This window comes from Prionailurus bengalensis, chromosome C2 (assembly GCF_016509475.1).
Source record: "Prionailurus bengalensis isolate Pbe53 chromosome C2, Fcat_Pben_1.1_paternal_pri, whole genome shotgun sequence".
Taxonomy (NCBI): domain Eukaryota; kingdom Metazoa; phylum Chordata; class Mammalia; order Carnivora; family Felidae; genus Prionailurus; species Prionailurus bengalensis.
Genome location: NC_057350.1, coordinates 112074789 through 112092620, shown reverse-complemented (window position 1 = coordinate 112092620; position 17832 = coordinate 112074789).

The following is a 17832-nucleotide window of genomic DNA, read 5'->3' as shown; positions in this document are numbered from 1 at the left end:
TTTTCTAAACAGGCTACTTCTGGAAAGTAGTAAAATGGCTACATTTGTTTCCCAGAGGGTCAATGTTGTTTAAGCTTCTATTACAAGCAAGCTATGCTTATCAATGAGAAGTGCTGTTTCCATTCATAAAACGTATGAGCTGATGGTCCGATGTTAGTTAACTTAAAAATATATATATGTATATATGTGATCACTGTATAGAACATACAGTTTTAAATTAAGTTAGTTAGGATTTGGAATGAGCCCAGTAATGTTCTAATAAAATATGTGTGCGTGGTGGGAGGCAAGGGGGAAGCCTATTACTATACTTCCATGGCAGCATAATTACTTACAGGAATATTACTTTCTAGTTAACCTATCAAGGAACCAGTGTATATTTTTAGGGTCTTATTATTGTTTGCATCTTACACACTTGAGCAGGTAATCCCAGAAGAGATAACAATTCCCTGATTTAACCTTTTGCCCAGGATAAGATAAGAAAAGTAACTGTTACAAAACTTAGCTTCACCCAGGAGGAGAGGATCAACTGTGTGTGACTTATTCACCAAGCCCAGTCCGTGTTTAGGTATCTCAGAGTACTAAGCATGAGAATATGTGTTTGAAAATTTTGTTGTCTTCATCCTTCAGCTCAGTTAAATCCACAAATCATTAGGTCCAAAACTAAACTTGAGCTGAAAGGTCATTGCTTTTTTCCACCAAGCCATCTAACCTCTAGTTTTAGAACAAGTATCAAACCATCTGCTTACCAGGAGGCAGAGGAGCTCAAAATCCATTAACGCCATATGTATCAACAGAAGTGTGACTTCAGAGCCTCAAATGTTTTTAATTTTTCTCCCTCATTATTATCTGCCAGAAACTTAGTTGGAATGCTTTCTCTTTCCTTAAAATGCATTGAATTTCCATTTAATTATGCAAGTCTCCCCTCTTATTAAGTAATTACGCACATTTTCTCATCTGTGTGTCTATATTTCAGAAGTAACTACTTCATTTTGTTGGCAAAAACAGGAAATTAACCAAAAAGGGGGCAATAAGATTTTATTTTCAATTTCCCTTCTTTCTCCCGAGGGGAACTAACACATCTTCCAATGCATCACAGCATCACAAGATAAAGATGCTGACTCAGTCTCTTAAATCATCCCTGGAGTCTACAGCATAGCGCCTAATGAGAGAGAATTTGCTGTACAAGAAGTTATTTTATTAAATGACTGAAAAATAACCTCTCCTCTTCCAAAATTGCCCTTAGCGAAATAACCAAAGTCTGAAACCAAACCCTCCCATACTTATCCCAAAACACAGGGGAGGACAGACAACACAAATTCAAAAGGATGAAATGGCTACTTAGTTTGAAATTATACTTTGGACATTTCACCAAAAATGCGACATTAACTGTGGCCAACCTAGGGAAGTAAAAATGTTCACCAACCTAAAGACAAACCAAGCACATCTTCAAAGGACAGGGAAGAAAATAAAGCGGGAACATTTCAAATGAAGTTTACGATGATTGTGTCTAATTGAAATGGATGCATATTTGTCTTAATAATTCTTTGCACTTGTGGCTTATAAAACATAAGCATTCTTATCCTTACAACAACACTGAGAACGAGGCAGGAAATAAATTACCTTTCCAAAATGACAGATGTGGAGTCTGTTATTCAGGGAAATCACATGACTTGCCCAAGGTCCAATGGGGCAAGTCAGTGGCAAATCTTCTGATTCTAAATGAGCCCTGCCCTACTGCCTTCTTAAATTAACTGATAGAAAAATGTTTACATAGAAGTTCTTAGAACACTGTAATGACTCAGCTGTACTGTTTGGAACGCAAGGAAGTTAAGAATTATTGGAACATATACTCTCTGTAAAATATTAAATTCAAGTTGTTAGTTTTAGCCTGCTACATCCAAATCTTTCAAAGATGCTTACCTTCACATATTAACCCCAAATATGTAAGTTCTTCTTTTGTTTATGGTAACATTGGTTGATTGAAGTTCCAGCTGATTTTCCTTTTACCTGCTGGTAGAAAAACCCAATGGGAATAAAATAAACAAGATCTGTATATTCTGAACACTCAAAGATAAAACTTTGAAATCATTGGGGCGCCTGGGTGGCGCAGTCAGTTAGGCGTCCGACTTCAGCCAGGTCACGATCTCGCGGTCCGGGAGTTCGAGCCCCGCGTCAGGCTCTGGGCTGATGGCTCAGAGCCTGGAGCCTGCTTCCGATTCTGTGTCTCCCTCTCTCTCTGCCCCTCCCCCGTTCATGCTCTGTCTCTCTCTGTCCCAAAAATAAATAAACGTTGAAAAAAAAAATTAAAAAAAAAAAAACAAAACTTTGAAATCATTAACTGACCATGAAGTAGCATCACCCTGAGGTTTGCAGATTGCCCAACTAACTACAAAACAGCTTCCTAACTTCTCTCCTGCTTCTTCCCTCTCCCCATTCTCTCCCCACTTTATATGGCTGGCAGATTGTTCCAATTGTAGTTACCTTTTGCAAATCTTCCTTTAGCTCACTAAAAAAACCCAAAAAACAAAAAAAAACACACAAACTTTTTATCCTGTTATTCAAGATCTCTGCAAAATAATAATACCTACCATTTATTAAACAACTATTACAGAACAGATAATCTCAAAACAATCCCAGGAAATGCATGATTAGATCAAGTTTAGAAATGGGTAAACTGAGGCTGAGGGTGGTCAGGTAACTCACCCTGAATTGGACAGTGATTGAGGCCTAGCACCAGTGTCCAAACTCAGGCCTGTCTAACTACAAAGACCAGACTTTCTAGATTTGTTTCCGACCCCTGGGACACACATAGCCTATGTTACCATGTTACCATGAGCCTACAGTGCTGGACTGGTGAACATTCCTGGTCCTGTCACAGTTCTGTGCTGTTGCCAAGATAGTTTTTCTATCTGGAATGTTTTCCTCAGTGCTACTGGCTGTAGGGATGCTATTAGTTCTTCAGAACTAACCTCAAACATCACCTCTTCCTTGAAGTCTTTGCTGACTCTTATCTCACGTGAACAATTCCCGTTCTTTGGACACTTTTAGGTCTTTGTATAATTCTTACGGCATTTACCTTATTCTACTACATCAGCGATTTCCTCGTCCTCATTAAAATGTATCTGGCTTCCTCCCCCACCATTCAGTTTACTCTTTCATCTTCTCAGCTGCAAGGATTTTGGTGTGAGCTATTGGAAGAATGGAGATGCCATTTATTTTAATGCATGAAAGTGTTTGCTTTTGGACATGTAGAGGTGAAGATATCCATTAGGTTTAAGTTGGACCTAAAAAGTTGGTAATTGTCAATATGCATAGGCTATGTAAGCCCTAGTCCTGGATAAGTTCTCTTAAAATAGTGGTTCTCAAGCCTGTTTGTACATTAGAATCATCTGGTAAACTTAAAAATCCCAAATCCAGGCCCTACTCCAGGCCAATTTAACCAGAATATACAGTGTAGGATCCAGGCATCAATATTGTCTTAAAACTTCCCTGAATTATATTAAAAAAAAAAAAAGAGGGAGAAAAAGAAAGAATAAATTGCTTCCAGTTAGTACTCAGCTAACAAGTCCAAACAGCTAGGACTTGACTTAAATGTAGTTCATTATAATCAGCAGAATGTTTCTCACGCAGTGAATTTGTTCCACCCTGACAAAAACTTGCCTGAAAATCAGAGTTGGACTTGGGAGTTTCCACAATCCTTCCATGCCATTCTCCCAAATTCTCCACTGCTTAAAAATCTGCAACTATGAATTATTCTCTCTAGGAAGACAGAACACAGCAGAGAATATTGACCACCACTCATTCAACAAACATATTTACGTACTGGGACACTAGTGTTGTTTCAAGAGACTGAAAGATAAGACTTAGGCTCCGCCCCAGGGGCACTCTCAAGCTAGCCAGGGAAGATGGACTTGTAAAGAAATAGGCATAATCAATTGAGCTACATGGGGGTGTAAAAGTAAAATGGTTAGTCTTATTGGTGTGGTGGGGACCAGCTTCAGCTTTGCAGAGGAGGTGAAGCTTGAGCTAAATCTTGAAAGATAAACTTGTTGATATTTGCAGGCCAACAAGGACAGATTGGGGAAGATAACCCCCAGGAAGGGGGGGGGGGGTGTAAGTAAGGGAGCGTAGTACGTTTGGGAAACTGCAAATAATTTGGAGCAGTGAGTGTGTCTGAGTGTGCAAGGAAGGATGACTGAGGGTGACAGAGTTAATTAGAGAAATACCTAAGTAAGGAGGGGGATGGGCTTTATAAATCGAGTTAAAGGCTTTACACTTTCTCCCGGTAGCTTCCTCCTCCAATCTCTTACAGCATGGGCAACAGGAAGCTACTAAATGAAAGCTGCTTAACCAGAATCGAATTTTCCAGCAAACCTTAGAGAGACACTTCCTATCTCCTAAATTACCTTTCTAATCTTTGGAAACCAGGTGTGGTCAAAAGGAATCTAGTCATTGCCCTTCTAGGTAGATATGCAATTTCAGCAAGGGGGGGGGGGGATGGTATCAGCTACACAAGCACTGGGATTCTGTTGTTTGACCCTTTCAGCACCTCCCTCCCTCCTCATCCTTCTCTATTCTCTTTCAGTTGTTGAACAACCACTTGCCCCAGGTGGTCTCTTACCACTGGTTTCAGAGTGATGGCTCCCTCCGACTCAGGGACTCTGGCTGGGAGTAAGTGAGGAGGGCCAGGCAAGCTGTAAGCACTTTTCAAATCACTGGGACCACTCCCTCCACCCCCCTCCAGGGCTGCCTTGGGAAAACTGACTCTGTCTGTACATTTGTGTTAAACTCCATTGCACCCTAAAGTACCACTACCCACCCACCCCCTCAAAAAAAAAAAAAAGTTGGTGACATGTTCCGGTGTGCTAGTAGTATTCAACCCTCAAGGAAGAGGGAGGAAAGCAACAGGTCTCAAGTTCCTCCACCTGGAGATAGTTCCTCCTTTGCAGACAGTGCTGAAGAGGTGGTAGAAGCTGCTGAGGGCAACACCTGTTCAAGACATAAATCCCAGGCTATTCTCTCACAGGCAGTCTTATTGTTTAAAGTGCAATTTTCCCTGCCTTCTTGGGCTCAAATAAGAACGTCAAACTTCAGCTGCCTTGTGGAAAGAGGGTGAGGCCCTTGCTCTTGAAGGATTGTCTCCCCCCTCCTCCTGTGTAGAAACACCTGATATATAGGTTTCATCTCATTCTGTTTCCATCTGGAAGGCAGGAAACCTCTCATTTTAGCCTCAGTCCCGCTGCTTGACTTAGTGATCTTGGCAAGCCACTTAACATCTAGATGCCATAATAGCTTTTTTTCACCAGGAGTAACACATGCCTCTTCCAAACCCTCTGAAATGTTAGATAAACCCAAATGGAGCTTTGTGGAGAAAATAGTGAAAATGCATACACCCGTTGTAATCAACTAATTCATCTCAAAATTGTTCTTTTAAATTTTCTTTTGAAATGGAAAAAAACATATATTTCCTATGAGAAATGGTCTTTTTGGATAACTTTTGGGAATGAATACACCATAATTGTGTAAGGTGTTAAAATATTTGTCAATTCCAAATTAAAAACTGCATTAAAAATGGCAATTTTGGGGGGTGCCTGGGTGGCTCAGTTGGTTAAGCATCAGATTCTTGATTTTGGCTCAGGTCATGATCTCACGGTTCATGAGATCGAGCCCAGGGTCCAGCTCTGTGCTGACAGCGCTAAGCCTGGTTAAAATTCTCTCTCTCTCTCTCTCTCTGCCCCTCCCCTGCTTGCACTAAATAAATACATAAACAAACAAACATTAAAAGGATGACAACTTATCAAGATGATAAGTATTTACTGCTCTTGTCGCTTTCCAAAAGATAAGGCAAAACAGAATTCTGGGAAGACTGAGATCCTGACCAAAAGGTTTGAAAAATATCTGTCTGTATTTCAAACTACAAACGAAGTCATGGCATGTAATATTCCACTAATATGATACAAATGGATGATTCTTACCTTATAGCTCAGACGTGTTTTAGGTGTACTTACTCCTGCTAAAGACAGATCCCTTTCCGAAATTACCTCTCAGAACACAGCAGTCATGTTCCTACAGCTATACAATTAATCTACTTTTTACTCAGACCACACTGAGGCTGTTCTTAATGACAAGAAAAAGGGGCAGAGGGGAGCCTGTCAAATAGGATTATTCAGAGGAAAGAAAACTAAATGGATTCAGAACTGCAACCTATCATTATCTTCTACAAGTTGTACTGGAAGGACTAAAAAACAAAATAGCATTTTATCAAAACTATAAATCTAAGGAGGAGACACGACTTCTGGTCTTTTAAAAAAATATGTTATTTTAACTGCCATGATTACCTGGTAGTTTAAATGGCTCGCTATGAAAGGTATTATATAACAGCATTAGGTGTGTGCATGTGTGTGCCTGTGTGCGTGTGCGTGCTCGTGTGTGTGCTTCCTGACGGCACTAACAGCTCTCTTCACTATCAGGCATGAAAGGTCAAGAGTCACTGGGAATGTCAGATGTTCTCAGCTGGATAACTGATACCTTGTATATGTCTCCCATTCATTTCTAAATACATGATCAACCATTAGCAGACAAATCTTCAAATGACTGTATAGATTCAGGGCTCTTCTCTGTTTTATAGTTTAAGAAACTGAAAAAGGTGATTTGCCCTTAATGTTGTAAAACAATCTTTTTTTCCCCTTTTGCCCTCTTAGACACCTAACCCTAATACTCCCTCCCCTGGATGTATACCACACTGATGTCATATGGCTAAAAAGCCCAGCAATAGAATATATTGTATAGTAAATCATAGCATGTTATCAGGGTCTTAATGCATTACTTTCTTTTGCTTTTTAAAAGAGAAAGGAAGACAACACAAGTAAATTGACCTTTCAAAATAGAACAACAGGCACTTTGGCACCTGTATGAAAACAGAACTAGTACCCTCCCAAATTACATTTTGTAAACATCTACCCTCTCTGTACAAATCGTGATGACCTTGTTGCCTTAAGCCAAAATATGAGTCAACAATAAGATGAGAAATTAAAGTTATATCTCCCAACTCTTTATCCTGAGTTCTTGCCATCAAACTAATTCATGCACCTTCCTAAATGATATTTACAATGAAAAAAAAAAACAGATTGATTTTTGGAATTATTGTAAACCAGAGATAAATCCGGAGATCTTCAGTAGGTCCATGCTGGAGTTGTCCTATAATAAATAGCTGTACCTATACTGAATAGCTTCTCGTACCTATGATAAATAAGTAACTCCAGACTGTTGGTGGCATATTTTGACCCAAGTTTTTACATTTAGCCTTAAGAAGTTCACTCACATGCTCATCACTATAAATCTTGCAAATGTATCCTATAGACTAACCTACTTAAATATGGGAGTGAAAATGAAGGTCCTGACAATAACTTAAAATCTGACTTTCTCAATTGTTAAACGCTGAAGCAGGGGGCAAAAATTAAGCCCCTGAGGAGTTGGGAAAGAAGCAGAGAGTGGAGGGGAAATTTACTGTGTGTCTCTGAAGCAGATTGCTGCAGAAATTTAGTTATCATGGTTTTATAGGGAGAACTAATGAACTTAATTTGGAAAAGTAAAATTGGGAGAAATCAGGCAGATCCACAAATCATAGTAAAGTAACATACATCTTAACAAGTGGGATGCGGCAGGGCTCCATGCCATCTATCGCTCTGATAATGAAATGCCATTTAGGATAGAGTATAATTTCAACAAAAAGTTGAAATAAAGGATGGATGGCTTAGGGAATTCCAGAAGGTGCTTATAGACTTTTATGTATTTTTATTTATTTATTTATTTTTTAATTTTTAAAATTTTTATTTTGAGAGAGGGCACGCGAGGGAGACGCAGAGAGAGAGGGAAACAGAGGATCTGAAGTGGGCGCTGTGCTGACAGCAGGAAGCCGAGGTGGGGCTTGAACTCACAAACTGTGAGATCATGACCTGAGCTGAAGTCAGACGCTCAGCCGACTGAGCCACCCAGGTGCCCCTAGACTTTTATTTTTAGATTGTTCATTTACAGAGTTCAGATCATTATTTGCTGCTAGTTATTTGCTCACCAAGTAGCCAGTCATGGAAAGATAGGAAATAATGGTTTCATTTGAGGGGGGGTGGTGGTGGGTGTGAGGACAGATCATAGAAGCCTTCATTGTGTGTTAGCAGGATGCAACAGGGATCTGAGTGACCAAGGAGACCGAAAACAGGCTGCAGAGCTAGATGACCACTAAAGAATAGTGTTACAGCCCTTCATCCTCCCACTGAAGACTTCAGACTGAAAGGAAAATCTTAGCTGAGAAAAAGAAATCTGAGTCTTTACAGCTATGAGGTGGGTGGGGGCGCTATGCTGAAGAAACACTGAATCCCAATGTTTTAAGGCACCTGATCATTTTAGTCCCCTTCATTATCGTTTTCTAAGACTAAGTGCTCTTAGAACACCACTTGAGGCTGTGTTGATGGTAGACATTTCTTGCATCAAGTGCTTTCCTGGTGACATGGTTTGGGGTTTGTTATTACACCAATCTCTCCAAACAATTTGCTTCAATTTATGACACGGAGTGTTACTTTACTAGCTAATCATGTATGTTCATTCATTCATTCATTCATTCTTCCATTCTTTTGTTCTATAACATCTATACATACAGGTAGGCACTTTATGTACTTGGTTCCAGTAAAATGAAAGAAAATGACAGAGTTCCTATCTCCTCAAAAGCTCAGAATCACAGACAAAATGTTCACACATAATTATAAGACAATGACATACATTATGATTTTCTATAAATGCGTTGGGCCTCTCCCTTCTCTCTCTCTTGTGTGCATTTAAATTTTCATACTGTGTTCTATTGTTGAAATGTAATGCTAGAGCTGATATGATTAAACTAGCATTCAAGTCCTGACACCACCACTTCCTGGTCTTGTGACCTTGAGATTTTGGTGGAATTTAGCCTGTAAACCATTTCACTTCTCAGGGCCTCAGTTTCTTCATAAGAGCTCACACTTAACTGATGGTTTAGTATGAGTTAGGTACCTCATGTGTTTTACATGTATTAATTTATACAGCCTGCACAACCAACCCATGAAGAGCTTGCTAATATAATCCTTATTTTACAGATGAGAAAATTGTGGTACCAATAGGCTAAATAATTCACCAAAGATCATACAGCTTGACAAGTTTTGAACACTGGCCACAGCATCTGTGCTCTTAATCAGTGATATATACAGCCTCTTCAGAGTGCTAACAGTAAGGTTAAAATGAGAATATATATGGGAAAGGGTTTTAAAAAGTTTAAGCATATGAAAGAAAAAGTGTAATTAAAAACAAATCTTTTTTAATGTTTATTTTTGAGAGAGAGACAGAGTGCGAGTGGGGGAGGGACAGAGAGAGAGGGAGATACAGAATCTGAAGCAGGCTCTAGGCTCTGAGCTGTCAGCACAGAGCCTTACGTGGGGCTTGAACTCATGAACCTTGAGATCATGACTTGAGCTGAAGCTGGATGCTAAACCGACGGAGCCACCCAGGGGCCCCCAAAAAGTGTAATTTTTAAAGACTTTTAAATCCAAAACTCTGTTGGAGGAAATCAGCTAACATCTGTAGTGTCCTGCTTGTTTACTTAGCAGTCTTTCCCCTTCCTTGGATAAAGAGCATGTTCATTTCTTTCCTTTACACTCTGTCTCTCTGTAGATTAGGTAGGAATGGTTCTACTCCTGCCTCCAAGCATGAACATACTGAAAGCTGGTTATACACCTGTTCTGGGCCAAAAGTAGTGGCGAGCCAAAGTCAAATCCCAACACCCTCCAAACTCCAAAGTCTTGGAAATGCCTAACCTTAGAAAACACTACAATCAGAAGCCTTTGCTTTGCCTCCTGAAGTCTGTCATGAGACAGCTGCTTGGCCTCAGCTTTCTCAACTAGAGCAGCCCCCCCAAGTTTCTGTTTCACTGATGGCCAAGAGTCAACAAAATTACAGGTCTATATAATGTTGTTTACATGTAGGTTGTGTCCAAAAACAAGGAGAACGTGGACATACTTTCAGGCAACCACATTTTCCAATCACCATCCTCAGGCATGACAGGGAGGAAAAGGGGGATTGCTAGCTAAAGGGCATGTCCCACAATCTCACCATCTCACAGCCCTCTGAAGGGACATAGCACTTTCAAGGTTGGTCCAATGAATGAAGCCATGTTGTCAATGGCTGCAGAATTACAAAGACCAGATCTCTGAGTCTACCTCAAAAGAAGACTGAAAGTCACCCTCTGTTTTGAAGTTCGGTGGGTGTAGTCAGGGTGCTCAACATAGTCTTGATAGCATAGACCTTATTCTGCAATGTAATTTGGCTAAAATTGACATCCACACATACATATCATGATGGAATTCATGACCATTTTAGGCCCACAGAGTTCCTACTCATTTAACTATCTAAAGGGAAAATCATTCCAAAGAGCCAAGACAAGCCAACTTAACAGAGATTTCCTGGAATTTCCTTCCAGCCAGTGGTCCCTTCTAGCTTTATTTTTTTATGATTCAATTACCAGTACCCTGCCATTTGCTCTCATCACCCTCTTTCTCTCACTCAGCTCCCTTCTTTTCTTCAGCACACTTCAACTTGGTAATAGATGTTTTAGCCTCTGTGCCAAGAGCAAGGTTTAAGGACAAGGGCAAAGTTAACCATGTAGCACCAAATAGGATTCTCTGGACTCTGGAAACTGCCATTGCACCAAGTGTACTCGTTCCTCAGAGTGATTATATCATTAGCTGGTGCATGAAAAGCCTATTTGCAAACTTATAGGCTGGAATCCAGTGAAACTGGGAATACAGTATATAGATCCGGTGTTTTGTTTTGTTGTGTTTTAACCTGTAAGATTCCCCAGGCACTCTGCTACATTCCAGTCAGCTGACTAAAAGCAACATCTTCCTTACTTCATTGACTCAAATTCAAGAATTATGACCTCAAAGATCTCAGATGTGGTTTCCTGTATATTATAGCTACTAATACATTAAATATTATAAAACATTTTTTCTATTTTCTCCATAATTTAGGTTGAATTGCTTGCTCCTAAACAATTATTTAACCAAGGGTCTATCTTTGTTCAGGCAAGGCTTCCCTCTGTCGCAGCCCACATAGAACATCTGTATGCAACCTGAACGTTCTCAGTGCTGACAGCCCTGCCTCTCCCCAAACTGTCACCATCTGGCCATCGGCTGTGCGCACGGCTGAGAACCCACGCATGCACATGCGCACACCAGTCTTTTCCCTGGAAGGCTGTGAGCTCAGCATATCTCCCAGATTCTTGCCCAGTGACTCAACTGAATCTAAACTTATTTTTTCCTCACTGTTCTTTCACCTAGCCTTTACAATTATAGTTCCACCTATCAATAAAAACACAAAATTTCCTTTTAATTACAGAAAACATTTTGAATTTGTCTTACCAGCAGATTGAAGGTAAAATATATATACATACATATTTTTTCCATGTGATTTGGTATGTCACATCATGGAAATATCAACAAGTTCTGCTAAGAATTATGATATTTATACTTGGAAAGTAGTCAATTTCAACTGTCACTTTAAAAACAAAAATCTGATAATATTGCTTTAATCGGACACTTTAATTTCTTCACCTATTTTAAAACAATGTGCCTGCTAAAAAAACATAATTCCTTTTGCAGCTTTATACAATTGCTTTTTAAATTGTACATGAAAATTAAAATGCCATTTCTGCCATCTCTTTATTAATTCAGCCACTAATCTTCCTTAAGTAACAGGCATCTGGTTCAATTAATTAATTAGTTATTTTGAGAAACATTTATCAGTGCTTACATTAGGTCAGCATCAAAAGTATAGAGATGTCTTGGGTGCCTGGGTGGCTCAGTCAGTTAAGCGTCCAACTTTGGCTCAGCTCATGATCTCACGGTTCATGAGTTCAAGCCCTGCATCAGGCTCTGCATTAACAGCTCAGAGCCTGGAGCCTACTTCAGATACTGTGTCTCCCTCTCTCTCTACCCCTCCCCATCTTCGTCTCTCTCTCTCTCTCTCTCTCTCTCTCTCTCTCTCTCTCTCAAAAATAAATACTTTAAAAATATATAGAGAGAGATGTCTAAGACATGGAAACTGCTATGGACCTTGCAGGCTGGTAGTTAAGCAAACACATCCAATTCAGCTCAGAAAGTAGAACTATAGAGACAAAAACCCTTCAGAGATTTTTCAACCACTTTGGTCTCTTCTAAGGCAGAACTGAGTGCCTTTGAATTCAGATTTAATTTATTAGTACAATAAGGGCTTTTTGTCCATACATAAATAAGTGCATAAATAATTTTAAAACCCTCTTGCCTCACTGATACAATTTCTTTTCAAAATGAATTTTATTTTTCTTTAATTTACAGGTGATTTCCATCCATGCAGTGGTTCTTGACTTAGGACAGTTGATGCAAATATATGTCAGAATGAGAATCACAAGAGGCGGTTTTTCAATCTTTATGTGATCTCTCTATTCCAGTGCTCACTGACTTCAGTGTGCTCTCTCTAAAAAGATAGATTGCTGGGCCCACCCCCCAGAGTTTCTGATTCACTAGGTTTGGGGTCGGGCCTAAGAAAATGCATTCCGAACTAGTTCCCAGTGATGCTGATGCTGCTGGACTGGAAACCCAGCTTTGAGAACCACTGCTCTTTCCCATTAGACTATCAAGAAAGTGGTTGCATTTTATGAAATCTCCCAAATTACTGTGACACTCATTTCTTACCCATTAATCAACTCTGAACTTTTCTCCACCAATCTCACCAAATCCTTTTTCACATTTGGTGTTTATATTTCTCACATGAAAAATGTCTGGTCATGTCTTTTCTTCTTCTTTTTTTTTTTTTTAATGACACCAGTTTCTGCAGATACAAAGCTACAGATTAGCCTTGATCCTTTACATACTATTGGTTATTTCTTAGTGCAATTCTAAAATAGCATCTGTGAAGTTATTCATCTATATGTCTATCAGGGATTTAGGCAGAGAAAATGGTAACAGTATCATGAACACTACTATGGAAGTTAACAGGTGCCATGTTTACATGGTTCTAAGAGCTCCATATATGTTAGCTCATTTATATCCTCTCAACAACCCAATGAAGTAAGTACTATTATCATCACCATCCTAAAAAGAGAGAAACTGAGGCCCACCGAGGTTAAGAAGCTTGCCTCAGGTCACCCAGCTGGTGAGTGATGGGGCCCAGCCTGTCCAGTTTCAAATCCAGGCACCTAACCACTCTCTTTTCTACTGTGACCTGGAAAGGTTGAAGCTCTTAGTGATATTTTTAAATTTTAAAACCTTTCTGAATTTCCAGAGATGTTCAACAATTACACTATAAGTATATTCTAAATTTAAACAGTCTCACCATGAAGCAAGAAATAACTCAAATATTTTTAAATCTCCTGACTCTTCCTGACTACCCATTCCACCACTGTAAATCAAGAGGGCTCCACTTCCATTTATCATATGATAGATAGATGGATTAATGGCTAGTGGAAAGCTAAGCTCTCCATGAATTTAGGGAAACAAAAGAAAAGAAAAAAATCCTAATACTCTTCAAGTGAGGTTATCAAAACTTGACCAAGGCTAATTAGAACATGTATACAACTCTCCTGTGATATTATTCAGATATGACTTATGGCAGAATAAGGTTTTGTTCTTCCATTTTTCTGTTAAAAAAAAAAAGCTCTAGGGCACCTGGGTGTCTCAATTGATTGAGCATCTGACTCTTGATTTAGGCTCAGATCATGATCCCAGGGTCATGGGATCAAGTCCCGTGTTGGGCTCCACACTGAGTGTGGGGAACCTGCTTAAGATTCTCTCTCTCTCTCTCTCTCTCTCTCTCTCCCTCTGCCTCTCTCCCTACCACACGTTCTCTCTTCCTCTCTAAAAATAAATAAATAAATATAGTTCCTCAGAGAGGAAGATTAGTAAAAATAATAATGTGTTTGCTATTTGGGAGTTTCCATTGAAGATATCCATGAAAAAAACATGTCACATCAATCAACTTATACAGGAAATGTTCCATAATTTACTTTAAGGTGAATCCAAACTCTGGGTAAGTTTTAAAAGGTTGAAGACAAATAATACTGAATTTCACCCCAGATTTTAATACTCAAACTCATCCCTTTTCCCCTGGTTCCACTGTGGGAGCCTGAAGACTGTCTCCTTCCCTCCCACTCCAGGTACCCATCTTGAAGGTTCAGCATGTAGGGTGTTGTTACCACTTAGACCACATGACACTATCTCTTCAAAACATTTTTTTTTTAATTTTTTTTTTCAACGTTTTTATTTATTTTTGGGATAGAGAGAGACAGAGCATGAACGGGGGAGGGGCAGAGAGAGAGGGAGACACAGAATCAGAAACAGGCTCCAGGCTCTGAGCCATCAGCCCAGAGCCCGACGCGGGGCTTGAACTCCCGGACCGCGAGATCGTGACCTGGCTGAAGTCGGACGCTTAACCGACTGTGCCACCCAGGCGCCCCTCTTCAAAACATTTTAACAAATGAAATTCCCTTGGCTGAGTTGTATCAAATATACTGTGCTGGAGTGCCAATGTCTGAAATTGTAGCTTAATTTTGATCTCCAGACAAGAAAAATGTGATTAAAAGATTAAAATTAATGTAATATAATGTATTTTTTAGAGATATTCTTTTACAACCCATGAGGTTTCTTGAAGAAGAGATAGTTATTGTTCTTGACATTCAGCATTTCTAGTTAACTGAATTATAATATCTTAGAGTTTAAAGACAAGGCATGATTTGAATTAATAAAATCACAAACACTTTCAACCACAACTATTATGTTTAAGTGTCCAACAAAAAAAAGTCAGGAGCCCAGATTCTAGACCTGCTTTGGCCACTGGTAGCCATGTGACCTATAGCAAATAATAACCTCTCAGCCTCTCAATTTCCACACCAGGAAAAAAGAATGTATAACCAAATGTGTAGAATATCAGAGACCAGAGGACTACAATAAAGATCGATTGATCCCCAATCTAGGGTTCTGGGCCAGCCAGGTGAATGATGCTTTTCAATAGATGACAATGAGATATTTCCCTTATAGGAGTTCCTCCAGAGACCCCTGGAAGGGGTACAAGGTTACAAATTTGCAAAGGAAAGAAAGTAGATGTAACATGGAAAACATCACTCATAATGAACAACTTAAAAAATATATATATATGTATATATGTGTATATATAGATATAGCTCCCTCTATTCCCATGCTACCAGTAGATCTAGCCTTGCCTTTGGCTTCACTGTCTCTGTTCTCTTTGACAGTTACTTGATGCTTGTAATCTTTCAACCACACAATGCAAGTACAATGCAAAGATCAACTGCAAACTGAAGTCAAAGCCTGGGGACAACGATGATCAGGGGGAACTAGAGAGAACAATTTGATTAAGGACCAAAGGATTAAGGAAGTCTTTGGGCCTTGATTATTTTGCACCCACTATGCCTCACACCACCCCTCCCCCATTCAAAATGACCCTTCTTGCAAACTTCAAAATTAAATGTGAGGTGAAGGCTTGTCGGAACATCAAAATAAAACAACATTCTTGTCACTCTATTATTCTTTGATGTATGCAAGTACACATATACCCTTAACTACAAGTATAACTGAAATAAATAAACTCATTTTCATAATTATAAACTTCAGCTTTCAAGGCAGAATGACCTCTGATTTACATGGACTCACTGTAAATGGCCTTTTTCTGGAATCAATTATCCTTGTATAATCAGCACTGCCTATGTTTTAAAATGTCTGATGGAAACAATAAATTTTACCACAGTCAACCTGCACAGGTTAACTAAAGTATCAAATTTCTTTGCCTTTGGCCAACAGTATACCCACCCAGTGTGGTAATCTTGGATATCTTCTACTGATCAGAACCAGTGATTAATATGTTTCATTAATAAAAATCTGAGAAAGGATTTATTAGTCATTAGATGCAACTTGGTTAGCAAAATTTTCAAAATATAGGGCCCATGGTGAGCGAGTGAATAATAAAGGTGGTCCTTAATATTAATGGGTTGGGATTCAACAGCATACAGCAACTCTTAAATTTTACAGAAGCAGAAACTGAGGCCAAATGAGGTTGCAAGTTGCCAAAATCCCCTTCCAACTCTGAATTTTTATTTGTCTAGTGAATCTACATTCCTAAGCCTTCTATATATTGTAAGGCTTAATAAATCTCACTGGTGATAAGTATATTCAACCTCAGTTCCTCATGGTTCAACTAAAACCCATTTCCTCTGTATGTAAACTCCATTCCATCATACTTTAGGAAAGGGATTGATTAATTAAAACAATCTCATGGCTTGTGTTATAATGGGCTAATGTTTAGGCATGGTTACCTTAGCTTAGTAATCTCTACTAGTAAAACATATTTATAAAAACATTTGTAACATATGCATTAAATTCCCTTCGTAGAACATGTGGCTTTAAATAATGAGGGAAAATTTTGGCAAAAGCATTTTGTGTTCTGCCAAATCCAGGACAAAATGGTTTATGAAATTTAACTAAGGTTAAAGCACTAGTCCCTGCTTTTTTCTCTCTGAATTCTTTGCCTGGAGGACAAAGCTTTTCTTAGTGTATAATATCTAAATTCTCAAAGCAACTTTTTGTTGTTTTTTTCCCTGTTATCTGGAAAGATGTAAAAGAATGTTAATTGAAAACTAAGAAATAAGGAAAATATTCGTTCAAGTGGTTTCATGTTTAGTATCATTAAGGGTCTATTTAGAATCACATACTTAATAATATTAATATAGTTTATTTTTTATGAGTCATCTCAACATTCCCAGAGAAAATTAAAGATTAAAATCAAATAAAAAGGGGCGCCTGGGTGACTCAGTCAATTAAGTGTCTGATTTGGGCTCAGGTCATGATCTAGCAGTTCATGGGTTTGAACCCCACATCAGGCTCTGTGCTCACAGAGCCTACTTCAGATTCTATGTCCCCCTCTCTCTCTGACCCCACTCCCCTGTTTGTGCTCTCTCTCTCTCTCTCTCTCTCAAAAATAAATAACACCAAAGTAAACTTTTTTTTTAATGAAATAAAAAGTACCACCTAACATGCTGCTCTGAGTGACCCAAGCCATTTGGATTATACCCATATATATCTTGAATTCTATTTGACCCCAAAAGACTTTGAGTGGGAAAGTCCCCAACAAACTGGCTACCACGTTATAATGAAAAATAAATCTCAGACCCAGTTTTACCATACATGTAGACAATCATTTAACAAATACTTAATAACTAGCAGCTTCTAAAGCTTGAGGATGTGCCAGCAGAATTCTTTAGGTATTCGGCTTGGAAGTTTACTCTGGATAGATAAAAAACAAAAACAATACCAAAAACACACGGGCAGGATTCTGTCCTAGCTAGGGACAGCCAGTAAACTGCAGAACCCTGAATGGACACAAGATCATCTAGGAGTCCAGCCTTGGGCCCCTTCATTCTGGAACAATTTTTGGGATTCACCAGATTCATACAAAAGTAGAAAAGTGTTTCTAAAATTCCTCAGCGATCCATAAATACCTTTAACATCACCAATGATGGCCCATTTCTAACATTCATGATACCTATAAATAAACCATGAATTTCCCAGATAAAAACCACTTCTGACATTTAGTATGCTAATTAGCCAAGTCTCAGGTGTTGAGATGCAGATAGCTAAAGCACTTGTACCAGTTCGCTCTGAAAAGTGGCATTTTCTGATAAATTGCTTGCCTCCTGTCTCTGGAATCTCTATTAAGGCAACTGACTGCCCTTTGGGTTAAAGCTGAAACCAATGGACACATATATGCTAT